Source organism: Chiloscyllium plagiosum, unplaced genomic scaffold (assembly GCF_037043375.1).
Source record: "Chiloscyllium plagiosum isolate Xiang-an unplaced genomic scaffold, Cpla_swu_hap1 HiC_scaffold_31, whole genome shotgun sequence".
NCBI classification, from domain to species: Eukaryota; Metazoa; Chordata; class Chondrichthyes; order Orectolobiformes; family Hemiscylliidae; genus Chiloscyllium; species Chiloscyllium plagiosum.
Genome location: NW_028270169.1, coordinates 39,693,792 through 39,712,272, shown reverse-complemented (window position 1 = coordinate 39,712,272; position 18,481 = coordinate 39,693,792). Strand labels below are relative to the sequence as shown.

The following is an 18,481-nucleotide window of genomic DNA, read 5'->3' as shown; positions in this document are numbered from 1 at the left end:
GATTTCAGCGCGAGTTTTATAACGAGTTTATAAACATGTTGGCCAGCCCAATGTTGGACACGTACAATTATTCATATAGTCAGGACTGCCTCCTATCCTCTCTAAGAGAAGCTAATATCTCCCTTATTCTGAAGAGATGGAAAGCCGCAGAGGATTATACTTCGTACATATGTTGCTATTAAATGTGGATTTCAAAATTTTGTTGAAAATGCTAGTGTTAAGGTTGGAGAAGGTCTTGCCCTCCATCGTAAAGGAGGACCAGATAGATTTTATATGAGGTCCCAGGTCCTCTAACAACATTAGAAGAGTACTGAATATGGTTCAGGTTTGCCAGCAAGGGTTGTTTCTGGGCTTGGTAGTCTCCCTGGACGCAGAGAAAGCATTTGACTGGGTGGAGTGGCCATACCTCTTTTATGTCCTGGAATGGTTTAGTCTTGGCGGGGCCTTCGCCAGGTGGGTGCCTGTTTTATATAGTGACCCTAAGGCAGCAGTTCTCACTAATGGCATAAGCTCTGACAATTTTAGTATTGGTAGAGGCAGCCGACAAGGGTGCCCCCTTTCACTGTTGCTGTTTACATTACTGATTGAGCCGCTGGCAGAAGCGATCTGGAGGGGACCCCAATATAATTGCTCCAGAGGTGGGATCAGAGGGGGACATAAGATCACCCTTTATGCAGATGACGTTCTTCTTTTTCTAATTAACCCGACGGGTATCTGTGCTCCATTTAATACAAATGATTAATTTATTTGGTTCTTTCTAGGGGTATAAAATCAATTTTATGAAGTCAGAGGCCATGCCTGTTGGGGGTCTTGTCAGATTACCCGATCTTGGGGGCGGAATCAGATTCCCTTTCAGGTGGTCACAGGGAGGTTTCCTGTACTTAGGCATTTTTATTACTCTGGCCTTTGATCAGTTATACAAAGTTAATTTTGTGCTGTTGCTAGAGAAGATAAGACAGGACCTTCAACGCTGGGAGGCTCTTCCAATATCTTGGTTGAGTAGAATAGCTATGGTTAAAATGAATGTTCTTCCTCGTTTATTATATGCCATGTGAACGCTGCCTTTGGCAAGCGCTACAGAGGCTGAACAGTTGGCTCGATTCTTTCATCTGGTCTCAGAGGTGACCTCATATTAAGTTTGCTAAATTGCAGCTCCTGCAGGGGATGGGGCATGTTGACTTTACAGATTTTGAGAAATATCAGTTAAGTTCCCTATTATCCTATGTGGCATATTGGGCTTGCCAGGACCTGAGGTCAGTTTGGCTGGACATCAAGGCCTCCCAGGCAAAATGCCCCCTTGTTAATTTGTTGTTTATGGACAAGATGAGGACTGTAGTGGAGCATTGCAGAAACCTGATTGTCCTTAACATGGTTAAAACATGGAGAAAGATGCGACAAAGCGAGGGCAATTTGCATAAAACTTCCCTATTTACTCCCATATTCGGAATGCCAGGATTTCGGCCAGGATTGATGGATTCTGGCTTTAGGCTCTGGGAAATGAGAGGAGTTTCCTGTTTGGGAGATGTATTTGAGGGGGAGGTCATGATGTCTTTCGAGCAGCTGAGCCAGAAATATGAACTATCTAGGAGGGACCTCTTTCCTTATTTTCAGATTTGGGACTTTATGCAGAAAAAGACTACATTATTGGTTTATCCCAAAAAGTCAGATGTCGAGAGAAGAACACTTCGGTCCGCAGGTACTCTCTCAATCAGTATTCTCTACTATTTACTAAGAGATGATGTCTCGAAGGACATTGAGCGGCTGTGTGGAATTGGACTCAGGAATTAGGGGTGGAGATCTCATCAGAGCTGTGGGACGATATTTGGGAGAATGTAAGAAAGATTTTGATTTGTAACAGGACACAGTTTATGCAACTGAAGGTACTCAATGAGGCTTGTTTAGCACCGGAGTGGCTTGCAAAATTTAAGACAGGAGTGTCTCCAATGTGCCCTAAATATAAAACAGACTAGCTGGGTGTCAGAAAGTCCCCCAGGACTTTCGGGGTAGTGTAGGTTAGTTATGAGCACATTCCCCTGGACTTTCTTACAAGTATGGTGCACCAGAAAACTGAACTTTATAATAGGATGTGGCGGTTCTTTCTGAACTATATAGATGCAGACTTGTTGGCTATGTTGGTCAGAGTCTTTATATAGTGGCGGGGGGCTGTGTCTGGTTAGCCGGGAGCCCCTGAGAGGAAGAATCCTGAATAAATATGGGTATGCCAACTGATGCTCCTGGTGATGGGGAGCTTTGATGGGATTGTATTGAGTGTTATAACTTAATTTAATTTATTTTGCCTTGGTTCAATCTGATCTAATTTAGTTTTTTTTTGTTCAATTATTTATTGAATTGTGGCATGGGTAGGGTTTTTTAAAATCTATTTTTTCTTTTAAACTGCTTGTGGTGGGGGGATTCAAGATGGCAGTGACTCAATAGGTTGCCCTGCTAAGCTCTGCACCAGAACCCAGACAAAGTGGTGCACTCACCCTCCCTTTATTACCTATTGTGGTAGAAACTGAACGAGTTTGACCCCCAGAATTGTTCTGTGCTATTTTAAAATAGTTTAAAAATGACTAAAGGGAAGGGACCGTGAGGATTGCAACAAGCAAAACACCCCCCTGCAGCAACGGACACGCCCACGGCCGCAGCATCGGCCTCCGTGTACGCCCCGGGGACTTAGCTGTGGAGCAGAGCCTAGTCTCAGAGTTTGTGAAACTCTGAGAGAATACTGACTCAGCAATGGAGGAAACCGGGCCAGGCTGGAACAGATCTCAGTCATGCTGCAGAAGCATGACCAGGAGATCCAGCATCTCGGGCACATCATGGAGGCGGAACAACTGACCGCAGCCTCCAAATCCGCAGTAGAATCCTTGGAGGGTAGGGTCCAGGCCCTGGAACGGCAGGTATGAGTTTTGGAGGAGAAGGTCGATGAGCTCAAAAATCAAGGCTGACAGAAGAACAACTGTCTAGTGCAGCTTCCGGAATAGGAGGAAGAAGGCGGGCTCGTCAGCTTTCTGGAGCAATGGCTCCCACAGTTTTTGAAGCTGGAAGTTAGGGCGGGCTGGGTGCGGGTTGAGAGAGCCTACCGGGTCACAGTGCGCAGGCCCGGATCAGACCAGGGGCCCTGCCCGGTCCTAGTGCGACTCCAGCATTACAGAGATAAGTATGTGGGATATCGGTAAATTAATGTTTCTTCTTCAGTTCTGCAATTCTGCAATTATAATTTCTGATACAAAGTAAATGAACTCACATCAGTGTGTGGTTGTTTCGGCCAGGAGCTGAGTCAACAAGAATGGAAACTATGTGGAGGAAATATATAATTATATGCCAGCATGAAACGTGATTGCAAAACAATGGTAGAAATACAGGCACTAGATAAAATGCTGTGAAGAGAGGCCTGTATAAACAGTAGGTTTCCCACTTGTACAGAGACACAGGAACAAACCCCAATTAAAAGGGCTTAGTGATAAGATGCTGTGAGGGGCAGCACAGATGGAGGGAGTAGATAATGGTAAGCAAAGGATGGGATGAGGTCAACGGCCTTGTGAGGTCAGAGTAACATTTTGTCACAGACAAGACCGGATAAACAGGAATAATGGGGCCAGTCTTAGGGAACTGGAGGATGTAGATAGGGGAAGAGCAATGTAAAACAAAAGAAGCCAAATTATATAAATATCGAGCGTTTGTCGAATTCGGTGTGTGTTTTGTCCCTGTCTTGTGACATCACACCCACTTGCAAGTGTAAAATAAATGACACTACTGATTCAGGTTTTTTTCTTGGACTGAAATTATTGAAGTGTGTGAGCTTTGTTTCTCACAAGTAAATGGTGCTGGAAGCATCAACAGCCCTGGAGAAGGATCCATAGGCTAATATACAAAAGATCATGAATTATGCTTTTCTAAGACTTTTCTGCTCTCGTGATTCTCAAGAGGAAGGCCTTTGATGAGGTAAAAAGCAGCTAAGGGGCTTGAATATCCAGTATTCCATAAGATATCTGGCAATATTACGTTTCAACCACAGAGGGTCCATGTTTAATTTTGACTCACCGGAAAAGGCAAAGGACTTTAAAATAATCTGGCTGGCTTGAATAATATGGACAATAATGTTTACTTTGTTTTTCTCTGTAATTTACCTGGCTTATCTGGTTGTCGGGGTTTTTGTAATATACATGGGGTTCCTAATTGTTGTTTTTTTCTTTTTTTCTCTCTTCTCCCTTCTCTCTCCCCTCCCATTACCCTTTATTCTTTTTTCTCATCATTTCCTTTTTGTTTTTCTCCCTTGGTATGAGATGCGGGGGCATTGGTGGTGCGTGGGGATTTGAGGGAGGCTGTGGGGGGGTTATATATTATTTTTCTACCAGGTGTGCCTACAGTTACAGTATTCGATGGCATAGGTTGAGTGCCCACTTTTAACTTTTTTGTTATAAGATTTGTGTAATGTTTTCTTACTTTGTGTTGCCTGGGGCGGGGGTACAGCTTCAGCTAGAAGCAGCCATGGAGGGGTCAGTGGGTAGTATGACTGCCCCCTATGATCAAGGAAGAAAGTCTTCCTTCATTTGTGATATATGTTGGTCTGTTGTAGAAGCAGTTGTTAGAAGTTTTGATTTGGTAGTTTTGGTAATTGAATTTTTAAATTTACACGAACTGATGTTTTCATTCAGCACACTATGAGTAGGGTCCTTCCTCCCAGAGGGTCATGCACTGTCTCGGACGGCTATGGCTAACCATTCATTTAAATGGTGCACCTGGAATGTTAAGGGGTGTCATTCACCAATTAAAAGAAAAAAGATACTTTCAAGCCTTAGAAAAGAAAGGGTCGATGTAGCCTTGCTGCAAGAAACACATTTAATTGATAAGGAGCATTTGAAGTTGCAGCAGGGAGGGTTCGGATGGGTGTTTTTCTCATCCTTTAATTCAAAACATAGAGGAGTTGCTATACCCATCCAGAAGAATGTCCTATTTCAAATGTTAGACCAAATTAAAGATGGATATGGGCGCTTTATGATTCTTAAAGCTTTAATACATGGAGAGGACTATGGGATATTGAATGTATATTGCCTCTCAGCATATCTCAAATTTTTAATGGATGCGCTTTCCAGGTTGATGACCCTTAAAGCACATCATACAATTGTAGGGGGAGACTTTAATTGACTTATTGATCCCAAAGTGGACGGGATGCCTAGGGGCCTTGCGGGTATGTCCCTGCAATCCAGGTAGCTGGTGGACCTGAACAGGGAGCTGGGGTTGGTGGATGTGTGGAGATGTCTTCATCCTGAAGGTCGGGATTTCACCTTTTTTTTAGATAGATAGATTACTTACAGTGTGGAAACAGGCCCTTCAGCCCAACAAGTCCACACTGACCCACCGAAGAGCAACCCACCCAGACCCATTCCCCTACATTTACCCCTTCAACTAACACTACGGGCAATTTAGCATGACCAATTCACCTAACCTGCACATCTTTGGACTGTGGGAGGAAACTGAAGCACCCGGAGGAAACCCACGAAGACACAGGGAGAATGTGCAAACTCCACATAGACAGTTGCCCGAGGCTGGAACTGAACTCCGTTCCCTGGCACTGTGAGGCAACATTGCTAACCACTGTGCTACCGTGCTGCCCATAGGTTTTTTACTAACCCACATAAGTGCTATACTAGGATCAACATGTTTTTGCTCCATTGACCTTTTAGATTTCGGTGTCTTACAGAATTGGGAACATAGCCATTTCCGATCATGCGGCAATGTACATGGAGGTCAAGGCCGATGGTAACGGGATAGGCTCGCAGCACTGGTGCATGGATCCTTTCCTCTAGAAAGGTAACAAGTTTATTGAGTACTTTTCGCGTGAATTTAAAATCTTTTGTGGCATTAATTTGGGGTACGGCCAGTAATCCGTCCGTGCTCTGGGAGACTGCCAAGGCCTATGCACAGGTTTTGATTATTTCTTACTCGGTGATGTGGAAGCTGCAGAGGGTAAAGCAGCAGCGTTTGCCTGGGGCTCATCTGAAGGCAGTTGAGTTAGCAGACTTTGACAGACTATCTGTAATTGCAGCGGATTACAGCCCTCAGGGCTACTAAGAGATTGGTGAAGATGGAGTCCTTTTTTAAGACCCTGGACCTTCAAAGTGAAACTTCAGAGCCGGCGTCTTTTCTGAAAGCCCCTTGACAATCCAAGAAATACAGGGGGCAGTGAGGCAGCTCCAGAGTGGTAAAGCGCCTGGCCCAGATGGATTTCAAAGTGAGTTTTACAAGGGGTTAATAGACATGCTGGTGGGGCCACTATTCGTACAGTCAGGATAGCCTCCCACCCTCACCAAGAGAAGCAAATATTTCTCTTATTCTTAAGAGTCCCAGAGGATTACACTTCGTACAGGCCCATATCGTTATTGAACGTGGATTTTAAATTTTTTCAAAAATGCTGGCGTTAAGGTTGGAGAGGGCTTTGACCTCATTGTAAAGGAGGACCAGGCAGGTTTTTATGAAGGGTCATATGTCTACCGATAATATTAGAAGAGTAATAAACATGGTCCAGGTATGCCAGCAAGCGTTGATTCCGGGCTTGGTAGTCTGCCTGGATGCAGAGAAAGTGTTTGACTGGGTGGAGTGGCTGTATCTCTTTTGTGTTGGAGGGGTTTGGTCTTGGAGGGGTTTTTGCCAGGTGGATGGCAGTGTTACACAGTGACCAGAAAGCAGCGGTTCTCATTAATGGTATATGGTCAGATAATTTTAGTGTCGGCAGGGACAGCCGATAAGGGTGCCCTCTCTCACCACTATCATTTACATGGGTGATTGAACCATTGGCAGAGGCCATCCAGAAAGACCCTTTCGGAGAAATTAGCCCAATAAAGCCCAGACCGCACAAAAACAGATCGGGTGAAATTGACAAGCTGTTTGTTACAAGCGATATGGCTGGAAGAGAAATTGACTTGGCAGACACAGAACTGGCAGTCTGTGCAGGTAGACCAAGGGTTTTCTTCCTCGAGCTGTGGAAGAAGCCAGTGTTTATAATAATTCTGTACAATAAGGCTAATTAGAAATGGGGAAAATGCAACATCCTGACAGTATCAGTGTATCCGAAGCTTCCATTCCTCTTCGCAGGTAGGCGCTAATGTCTCCTCTGAAACAGTAAGGTGCTTCCATTGTCTTCTCCTGAGCGCAATGCCTCTGCCTGACCTGTTCTTTGTGTGGCTTTGGTATTGCTGGTTTGTGAAGCTGCCCTCGGGGCTTTGGGATAGCTGTGATGCACTGCCATTGTTAGTGGGTGCTGGGATGTGTATTCCCTTGTTTGCGAGTGCTGTCTAGTTTCGCTTGTGAGCCTGCTTGATCCCTGCTGAGGCATTCTGGGTGTTTTTGGTAAAGTTTGGCCAAGTTTGCTTCCTATGTTCTGTGTGGGCCTATTATGGGTTGGCAGGGTAGCAGATCTTTTCCCACAATTCCCCCTTTTTTGGTTTTGCTTAGGGGAGGAATGAGAAGGGGGCAATGTAGCTGGAGTGAGGGGATTATTAGGTGGTTGGGGGAGGGGTGTGGCTCGGTTGCAGACAGATAGCTCTTTGTGTCTGAGCTTGACTCAGCAGAGGATATCTCAGGGACAGGGAACGTTCCCCCAGTGAATCTGTGCTATCTGAGTGGTGAGGGGGGCAGAGGGTAGTAGTATTGCACTCAGGCATGCCAGTGTCTCACCCTTTGTCCTTGTTTACCAGCAAGCTACAGTGTGATGGTCAGACAGGTCAGACTGAGGGTGCTGATGGTGATGGCTGCAGTGAGCAGCTAGATCCATCCTTGGTGTTCAGGGTAATGTTTCTTCTGTCCGGTCCTTGTTCATTGCTTGTGGAGCCCTCTTGCAGCAGGTGGCATGTGTCCATTCGGGCCGTCCTTCCAGTTTCACAGCTGTCCGGGTCCTCATCAGGATCTTCCACCTAGGGGAGAGAGAATCCTTTTCTAGTGATTTCATCATGACATAGTCTCCGGGTCAGAATGGATGAACGGGCACTGATGAGGGTGTGGGCAATTCAGCCCTGACCTGCTCGTGTGTAACACTAATACTCCTGCTAAGGGCCTGGACATACTCTAGCAGGGGCTGTTGTGTCAGAAGAAGGGCTGTATCTATGTTGGTCATCTGCATGGGCCATACATAAGTACTTCAAAAGGGGTGTAACGTGTCCCCCCAGGACGTTGTTTGCCAGGTTAAATTATGTAGTTTGTATATGTGGGCATATGTAGGGAGCATGCAATTTACGAGAATCTGTACAGCCAGCTTCTCATTCTCTGTTAAGGGGATGTCTGCTGACGACTCCCAGACCTCCCTAAAGTGGGCAATGAAGTCTGGCATGGGCTTGTCTGCTTTCTGTAGACACCGGGTAACAGCACCAAAGTCAGCATGTTGTCTTGCAGTAGCTTTTCCTGCCTCCTTCACAGTGCTGCCAGCCATCTTTCCCGGTCTGCAGCAGTGTCCCAGGGTTGGGTGGAGAAGCTAGTGGTAGAGCAAATCATCGCCCAGTCGATGCCCAGTTGTAACAGGATCTGCACATCCTGCTGCAGACAGTTGTAAATGGTGGAGAGTTGTAGCAGCCAATTATAAAATGCGAGTGGTAGTTTCAATGGGTCTGGGGCATCTTGCAACATGACCCGGACCTCTGCGTGGTTTCCGGCCTTATCAAGGGGAGCAGATCCAATACGTGGAAGTTGGCAGTGCCCTGGTTTTTCAGGGCAGCAGTCGCGCTCCCTGTGACCCTGAAGTTGTTGTCTGGGTTGGGTAGCGGTAGTGAGCCAGGCTGCCTGACGGCTGCTGTGTCCTGCTGCGAGCTCCTTGTGGGCTGCGTGGTAACAAAGGCAGCCATTTCATTTCGCAGCAGGTCGGCCTGTGGGGCCGGTCGGGGAAGTTTTGGGGACTGTGGGGCGTAGGGCGGCGGGGCTGTGCCAGGGGTGATTGGGGTCTCCACTGTCGGAGTTTTATTGCCGCGGTCTTTTACTTTAGGGGGCTGATGGCGTTTGGCAAGGTCCCAAAATTTTGTGAAACACTGCAACATGTAGACAGTGTCTCATGAGGGATCCCGGTGCCCTCGCCCTCCTGTAATGGCTGTGGTCCAATAGTCAGTTTTATCAATTTTGAAGAACCCCCCATCCCCCCATATGGCCAGTTCTCTTGGGACCAGGTGTAAAGGTCCCTTGTGAAGGGGATAATGTAACGGCTGTCCCCTGTGTCTGCCTGTGACCCAGGTTTAACAAGAGCCTCTCCTTCCTTGTTCTTGAAATTCACGTATTTAGCATGCCTTTTCTGGGTACTCTTGTTCATTTTCGGTCCTGGCCTGTTGCCCAGTTCCCACAGCTGGCTCTCCCGGCAGAGGGTGAATGTCGGTGCTCCCATGGCGTCCTGGGTTGATTTCTAAGTGCTGTGCTTCGGCTTTCGAGGAAACACAAACAGAGAGAGCGCTCACAGAGCACACAGGCAGGGAGTGATTGACAGGTTTGGCAATAAGGGGTAATCAAGCGTGTAATCGCAGACCGCAAAGTAAACAACCACTTAAGCGCTGAACAAACCCAGCCAGAAATTGACAAGACAAGCTCTCAGTGCCTGCAGAGCAAGCAGAGAAGGGTGGGAGCATTAATTTAACCTTATTAATAAAACTTATGCAGAACTTTCATTTCTTAAGAAAAACGATCATAGATCACCAAATGCCAAATAAATCAAATAATTGCTGTGGTTCTGTTCGCCGAGCTGGAAGTTTTTGTTGCAAACGTTTCGTCCCCTGGCTAGGCGACATCATCAGTGCTTGGGAGCCTCCTGCGAAGCGCCTCTTTGATGTTTCCTCCGGTGTTTATAGTGGTCTGTCCCTGCCGCTTCCGGTTGTCAGTTTCAGCTGTCCGCTGTAGTGGTTGGTATATTGGGTCCAGGTCGATGTGTTTGTTGATGGAGTTTGTGGATGAATGCCATGCCTCTAGGAATTCCCTGGTTGTTCTCTGTCTGGCTTGCCCTATGATAGTAGTGTTGTCCCAGTCGAATTCATGTTGCTTGTTGTCTGCGTGTGTGGCTACTAAGGATAGCTGGTCGTGTCGTTTCGTGGCTAGTTGGTGTTCATGTATGCGGATTGTTAGCTGTCTTCCTGACTAGCCACACTACCATACATCAGGAGCATCTCTGAAATGACAGCCAGACTACTGAGACCCCTAGGACTCATAACGGCACACAAATCAACAGCCACGCTCAGACAACAACTCACCAGAACGAAGGACCCGATACCCAACATGAGCAAGACGAATGTAGTGTACAAAATACCATGCAAGGACTGCACTAAACACTATATAGGACAAACAGGAAGACAGCTAACGATCCGCATACATGAACATCAACTAACCACGAAACGACACGACCAGCTGTCCTTAGTAGCCACACACGCAGACAACAAGCAACATGAATTCGACTGGGACAACACTACTATCATAGGGCAAGCCAGACAGAGAACAACCAGGGAATTCCTAGAGGCAATGCATTCATCCACAAACTCCATCAACAAACACATCGACCTGGACCCAATATACCAACCACGACAGCGGACAGCTGAAACTGACAACCGGAAGCGGCAGGGACAGACCACTATAAACACCGGAGGAAACATCAAAGAAGCGCTTCGCAGGAGGCTCCCAAGCACTGATGATGTCGCCTAGCCAGGGGACGAAACGTTTGCAACAAAAACTTCCAGCTCGGCGAACAGAACCACAGCAACGAGCACCCGAGCTACAAATCTTCGCACAAACTTTGAAAATCAAATCATCTCTGGATCTTGAGCTGCAGGGATTGAAACAGACATTCAATCCCCAGCAAGCAAATGTGCATGCAAGGCCGAACACAGAGTTAAAAGTTTCTCCAGGGTTTAGTGAATAAATGCATCTGGTCACTAGGACCCTGTTGAGTACAAACCTGAATTCTGACAGGTTGCCGGCCAGTCTCTCTCTCTCTCTCTCTCTGCTGCCCTGTGCAGCTGGGAAGCCAGTAGCTCAGCCACCTCATCCCAACCCCCAGGATCAAGTTCCTCAGTAACAAGGTAAGTGTGGGGTAGTGAAGGAAGGGAGGTGGGAGGGGTCCTTTGTTTTTCAGAGTTTTCGGGACTGTGATTTTAATTTAAGGGTTGGGGGGTGGGGGGTGCTGACCACTTCCCTAAACTTATTTAAACTCAGGCCACGAAGGGTCGCCAAACCTACCTTCCCTATTCTGCTCCCCAACAATATTGGCTGGTGACCTGTATAAACAGGGTATTCCCTACCTTACTCTCAAGGTGTAAGTGGTTACCTGATGCTTGTTACTTCCTTGAGAGGGTCGGTGTCCGCGGAGCACTGCCTCAGCAGGACAAGTTAGACTTGTTCCCGGGGCGGTCCTTATGGACCTCTGTTTTAAGCTGGGAATAGAGACCGACTACAGCACGGACAAACACAAGACAGCAGGGCCCCTGTCAATTTCCCATGATCTGTGGATTTCTTAGTATTAAAGCGAAAATGTAATTGGCGAATCTCTCCTTCAGTTTTACCATACTTTCTCTGCCTGACCATCTTTCCCCTGGCTGGATCAGGATCGTGACACAAGTCCTGGCTCAAGTTGGATCACGCACGGGCCAAGTTGCTGTTTCTATAAAAGTTGGGTAATGAATTTAGGAGTACACCTGACTACCTTCCCAGGTCAAGTCTAAGGCTGCTCAATTCCAAATTGTCGGCTGCCAATTAGTTAACTTTAATTTATTTGCTCACCAGACTACCTCCACAGGCCGAGCCTTTGCAGCTTAAAATTTAGTTCATAAATTTATGAGCCCAAATGACTGCCTCCATAGGCCAAATCTAAGCTCAATTCTGAATTGCCACAGCAACCGGCTGCTAAATAATTTGGTGATTAATTTATTTACTGACCAGTCTACCTCGACAGGCCAAGTCGTGGCAGCTGAAGCCAATTCGCTGCAGTCACTAGGTCAGAATTGTGGACACCCTCCGCAGTTGTCCAGCTTTCCTCTGGTCTGACCCGCTGGGGCAGGCCTGAATGCCAGGTCCGACTTGGGCTCAATTTAAAATCTTAGGTTCGCTTACCCTGTTGAGAGACAAAAATGGCCTGCCGACTAACGCCAAACTGTTGGAGAAATTAGCCCAATACAGCAGATTCCACACAAACCAGATCGGGTGAAATTGACAAGCTGTTTATTACAAGCGATATGGCTGGAAGAGAAATTGACTAGGCTGACACAGAACTGACAGTCTGTGCAGGTAGTGACGGACATCAGTAATGTTGAAAAGACGTTTGGATAAGTACATGAACAAGAAAAGTTTGGAGAGATATGGGCCAGGAGCAGGCAGGTAGAACTGGTTGAGCTTTGGATTATGTTTAGCATGGAATGGTTGGACCTCCGAGTCTGTTTCAATGCTGTATGACTCTGTGACTATGACTTTGTAAATGTGAGTTGTTACAGTTTGGGCAATCAAATATAGAGGGAAAGAATACAGTTAATGGCAGGACCTTTAATAGCATTGATTTACAGAGGGATCTTGGAGTCCAAGTCCATAGTTCCCTGAAAGTGGCCACACAAGTAGATACGGCAGTAAAGAAGTCAGATGGCATGCTTATGTTAAGAAGTTGAAGGTGAATACTATATCTTTAGGAGAGAATGCTGTTCTGAACTGAGAGCTTACAAACACCTGTGTATATGAGTGGATGGCAGTCTCAGAGTGTACTGGAAAATTGAAAATATGTAGCATTTGGCTGTGAAATGGATACCTGAATTTTGGTTGCTGTTTTGACAATAACTTTGAATTTAACCAATCAGTTTAAATTATGCCCCAGGGTACTAAAACCCAATCGAACATCGAACCAATGAGACGATACGGTGTTAGGGATATACAAATGCAGGCATTTTGAAAATTGGAGACAGAGCAACTGCCATCAAGAGAGACCCAAGAAATTAGGAACCACTCTCCAAAAAAGTTATCTTTTCATATAAAACAATTTGCAGTAAAAAGAAAGATGACCCAGGGAGATCTTCAGCCAGAAGAAGAAGACACCGAAGACGACAGCCGGTGTATGGTTTTGAAATAAAGTTATCATAATTATAATAATTGTCTTATTGGAACAGCATATTGTTACAGATTTCAAGGCAAGCAATAAGCAGTTACGAGAAATTAAGGCTAAGAGTTGTGAATAGTTGTTGCTTACTGTGTACTTGTAGAGTTAAAGAGTAATTTTTTTAAGTAGTGGAATTTGGGAGTTCTCGGTCACTCATATTTTAATAGATTACGAGGTGAGATGAGCTTTTCTTGGAGTTTGGTTTAGTTAACAGAAGGATTCACTGCCATGTTGTAACACCTGCCTTTATTGGTTAGAGCAATGGGTATAAGAAGAACATTAGGACTGCAGATGCTGGAGATCAGAGTCAAAAAGTGTGGTGCTGGAATAGCACAGCAGGTCCGGCAGCATCCGAGGAGCAAGAGAGTTGACGTTTCAAGCATAAGCCCTTCTTCAGGATTGCTGATGAAGGGCTTAACTCGAAACGATGACTCCCCTGCTCCTTGGATGTTGCCTGACTGGCTGTGCTTTTCCAGCACCACACTTTTTGACTCTTGGCAGTGAGTACAAGAGCCACAAAGTCATGTTGCATCTTTATAAAACATTGGTTAGGACATATTTAGAATATCATGTTCAGTTCTGGTTGCCACATTACAGGGAGGATATGGGTCCCTTTGAAATGTTGCAGAAGCGGTTTACCAAGATGCTGCCTGGATTAGAGGGTATGAGCTGTAAAGAGAGGCTGGAAAAACTAGGATTGTTTCCTCTATAATGGCAGAGACTGAGGAGAGAGCTGATAGAAGTTTACAAAATTATGACGAGCACAGATAAGAGTCATAGAGTCACAGAGATGTACAGGATGGAAACAGACCCTTCAGTCCAACCCGTCCATGCCGACCATAAATCCCAACCCAATCTAGTCCCACCTGACAACACCCGACTCATATCCCTCCAAACACTTCCTATTCATATACCCATTCAAATGCCTTTTTTTATAATATATTTTTATTAAGAAAAAAATAGATTTTTAAATATTACAACAAATACAAAACAATGCATTTCAAAACAGTACAAAAATAGTTCAAAACTAAACCCAAATAATAAAAAAATTCCCCAACCCACCCTCCTATACGAATGTATAAACATATATAGAGAAGTATAAAATTTAAAAAAGACCTAAACTAGCTATTTAACTAACTAAATAAATACCTAACAACAAACAAATAAATAGTAATAACTTAGCCCAGCCAAACAAAACACTCATACATTCACAGTTCCTCCTCCCTGGATATTGGACTCATGAAACACAATCGTTACGGCTATATAAAAGCCCTTGTTAGTGTGGCAGATAAATCTGTGTCCAGGTATTTCAAAAAGGGTTGCCATGTCTTATAAAAATTCTCAGTTTTGTGGTGTACCATATTTGTGAGAAAATCCAGGGGAATATGCTCCATAACAATCTTCCACCAACCCGACAGGCCTGGGGGGCTTTCTGATATCCAAACTAGCAAGATATTCTTCCTTGCACAGAATGTAAGAATACTAAAAAGTTTTGCCTTATGCAAGTCTGCAGGAAATATAGTGGGTAGGCCCAAAAGGAATGAAATAGGGTCCTTCTCCACCCCATACCTAAAATCCTCTCCATTGCACCCACCACAGCACTCCAATATGTTTGAAGCCTGTCACAAGACCAAAGACAATAGGTAAGAGTACCCGTGCAGACCTTGCACGTGGGACATGCTGAAGATACACCTTGTTTAAATTTTGACAAACGGTCTGGGGCTAAGTGGACTCTGTGGAGAATCTTCAACTGTAATGCATGGGTCCAATCGCAAATTGATATCTTTCTTGCATTCTCCCAAATATCCTCCCATGCCTCTGCAGAAACTTCAACATCCAGCTCTCTTTCCCACATCTTGCAGAGTCGATCAGACTCATCTGAGGTGGCACCCCCCAATTGGTGATATAGAGTACTGACAGAGAGTGTACTCTTAGCCCTTAATACCCCTCTTTCTATGTCAGATTTGTAGGGATCAGTCAAAAGTGTGGTCCTTTTTTGAATAAAATCCCTAATTTGAAAAAAACGAAAAAGGTCTCTATTAGGTAACTCGCACTTCTGTACTAACTGATCGAAGGACATCATTACACCTCCCTCAAATAAATCACCCATACAAGATATACCCCTAGCTGCCCAACGTTTAAATCCTGAATCTATCATACCTGGTTGAAAACTCGGCATACCCACTAAAGGCGTAAACAAAGATGTTTTGCCAATACTACCTTCCCTCTGCCAAATTGCCCTCCGTGCTTTAACAGTATTGATGACTATTGGGTTATGGCAATATTCCCTAACTGGCCTCACCTTGTCCAAAAACAGCAAACTGGTAAGGGGGCACCTTGCCTTGGAGACTTCGATATCTAGCCATATTGAAAGAGGGTCCGCATAAACCCAATCACTTATGTAGGTCAAAGGCGAGCTTAATTGGTAATTTTTAATGTCCGGAAGTCTACTCCCCCCAATCTATGAGGCAACTGCAGTTTGGCTAATTTAATGAGGGGCCGTTACGGTGCCAGATAAAGGAGCTGAACCAACTATTCAGTCTCCTGAGTGTTTGTTTATTGAAAATCAGGGGGAGCATCTGTATAGGGTATAACAAATGAGGGAGAATAAGCGCTATCTGACCCAACCATGAGACTGGAAGTGCTCCCATCTTTGGAGATCTTGTTTAATTTTTTCAAATAATTGAGTAAAATTGGCTTTGAACAGCCAATCCAGAACTGGAGTTATGAATATACCCAAATACACAAAACCCCCCTGTGACCACCTAAATGGGAATCTATAGTCACTCTCAAGAGCCAACTATTTTCTAAGACCACCCACAGGCATCGCCTCTGGTTTAGCAAAATTAATCTTATACCCTGAAAAAGCGCCGAACGCGTGAATGCATTGTCTCAGGCAAGGCACTGAGACTGCTGGATTTGTCAAGGAAATTAGAACATCATCTGCATACAGCGAGATCTTATGTAATTTTGACCCCACTTCTGGAGCTGATATATTTAGATCCCCATGAATGGCCTCTGCCAACAGTTCAATCACCAATGTACAAAGTAATGGTGAAATGGGACAGGCCTGCCGGCTGCCCCTAGAAATATTAAAATTGCTTGGTCGTACCCCGTTGGTAATGACCGCAGCGAGAGGTACACTGTAGAGAACCTTTACCCATCTTATGAAAACTTCGCCCAGTCCAAACCGGTCTCGAGTATAGAAAAGGTACGGCCACTTAACTCAGTCAAATGCCTTCTCTGCATCTAAAGAAATCACCAATCCCTGTATTGACTGCTGTTGGCCTGCTTGAATTACATTAAGCAGCCTCCTAATGTTATTGGAAGATCTGCGACCCTTTATGAAGCCCGTCTGATCCTCTTTAATAATAGAGGGTAACACAGTCTCCAGCCTTAACGCAAGAGCCTTAGAGAGGATCTTAAAGTCCACATTTAAGAGCGAGATGGGCCTGTATGAAGCACAGTCCTCCAGATCCTTCCCTTTTTTAAGGATAAGTGAAATATTGGTCTCTCTCAGAGATGGTGGGAGACAAACATGACTGTATGAATCATTAAACATATTCAGCATCGGGCCTGACAGTATACTTATAAATTCCTTATAGAATTCACTGGGAAGTCCATCAGGACCAGGCGCCTTTCCACTCAGATGCTGCCTCACAGCTTCCTGCACTTCTTGCTCTGATAATGGGACATTGAGAAAGGACTGTTGTTCGGGAGTCACGCCCGGGAGCTTCAGATCTCTAAAAAAGGATTCAATTTTGGCCTGCCCCTCCTCACAATTCTCAGACTGACATAACTTAGAGTAGAATCTCTGGAACGCCACATTAATCTTTTTAGAATCACATGTTAGGTTCCCAGACCCTTGCCAAATCGCTGTAATGGTTTGTGGGGCACTTCTCTTTCTGGCAAGGTATGCTAAGTATTTGCCTGGCTTGTCACCATGCTCGCAAAACCTTTGCTTTGCAAAAGCCAGCTCCTTCTTTGCCGGCTGCGTGAGCATGGAATTTAATGCAGACCACAGTGCCGTAATCCTCTGTAGTTTGACCAACGAGGGTCTGTCAAAATAGGCCTTCTCGGCTGCCTTCAACCGTGCTTCAAGGAGACATTGCTGCTCACCCTTCTGCCACTTCCTACTGGTGGAATATGAAATAACTAACCCTCTGGCATAAGCTTTGGCAGTTTCCCAGAGAAAAGATGAGCTATCAACCCAGCCTATGTTGATGTTTAGGAATGCCGGAAATTCCCTCGGGAAATACTCCACAAACTTGCTGTCCATGAGAATAAAGGGGTCCATTCACCAGTACCTTGAATCCACTGTAACATCCTTAATTTTAACCATGAGGTACACTGGAGCATGATCAGAGATGGCAATATTACCAATCATACAGGATGCCACCAGATCCAGGGTTACTGCAGGGGTCAGAAAAAAATCAATCCTCGTGAGACATCTGTGCGGATTGGAGAAAAACATGAAATCCCTACCTGTAGGGTGGAGACACCTCCAGACGTCCACCAAGCCTAATTCCCCACACAAACCCAATAACTGTTTAGTTTGTGCAAAGGGTATCAAGGGACCTTTAGGCAACCTGTCTACTGTGGGGTCCATGAGGCAGTTAAAATCTCCCCCTATAATAATGTGCCGAGACTTGAGACTTATCAGTTTAGAAAAAGCGTCTGCCAAGAATTTAAGAGGATGAGCTGGGGGAACAATAAACATTTAAAATGCCATATTCTTCCCCATTTATCAAGGCTTTAAGAATTACAAACCTCCTGTATGTGTCTTTAACACATTCTAACAGTTTAAATGAGAGATTTTTCCGAACGAATATAGCCACTTTCCTACTTCTGGTATTAAATGATGAAAAATAAACTCAGTCAAAGCCATTCTGCTGTAATTTCAGATGCTCCTTATCATCCAAATGTGTCTCCTGTAACAAAGCAATATCCACCTTCTCTTTTCTAAGACTCAAGAGTACTTTCTTCCTTTTAATTGGCGAGTGACTGCCCTTGATATTCCAGGTACACCATTTAATCAAATCATTAGCCATAATCTTCTGCAATTACATTTAAATTCCAGAGAGGAGGAACCCGAACCACAAATTGTTGAGCCTTAGTGTCGCATGGTCCACCAAATATAAAAACTACATAAACAAAAACCACTACCTTCAACAAACATACAAAATTATTAAAAATAAAAAACAACAAAAACCAGAAAACAAACCAACATATAAAGCGCCAATAGCGCTGAATAGGGGAACTCATCCCCTGCCCAGAGGGGGCAACTACCCATCCTGAACTGCCCATAAATATGCATCTAACCATCTCAACCACCTTCACTTCTCCCAGCTAGAGCCGCATTGCAAGCACAAGCACAAGCTAAAAAGA

The 18,481-nt window shown here is 45.0% G+C and overlaps 1 long non-coding RNA gene across 1 annotated transcript in view; it reads left to right on the top strand.

Annotated features, from left to right (window-relative positions):
* The first annotated feature begins 5,564 nt into the window (after window positions 1-5,564).
* Window positions 5,565-18,481, top strand: part of LOC148141897 (uncharacterized) — a 31,498-nt gene continuing 18,581 nt past the window's right edge. The window contains exon 1 of the long non-coding RNA XR_015752371.1: window positions 5,565-5,817. This is a non-coding gene — a long non-coding RNA (uncharacterized LOC148141897). The remainder of the gene's footprint in view (window positions 5,818-18,481) is intronic.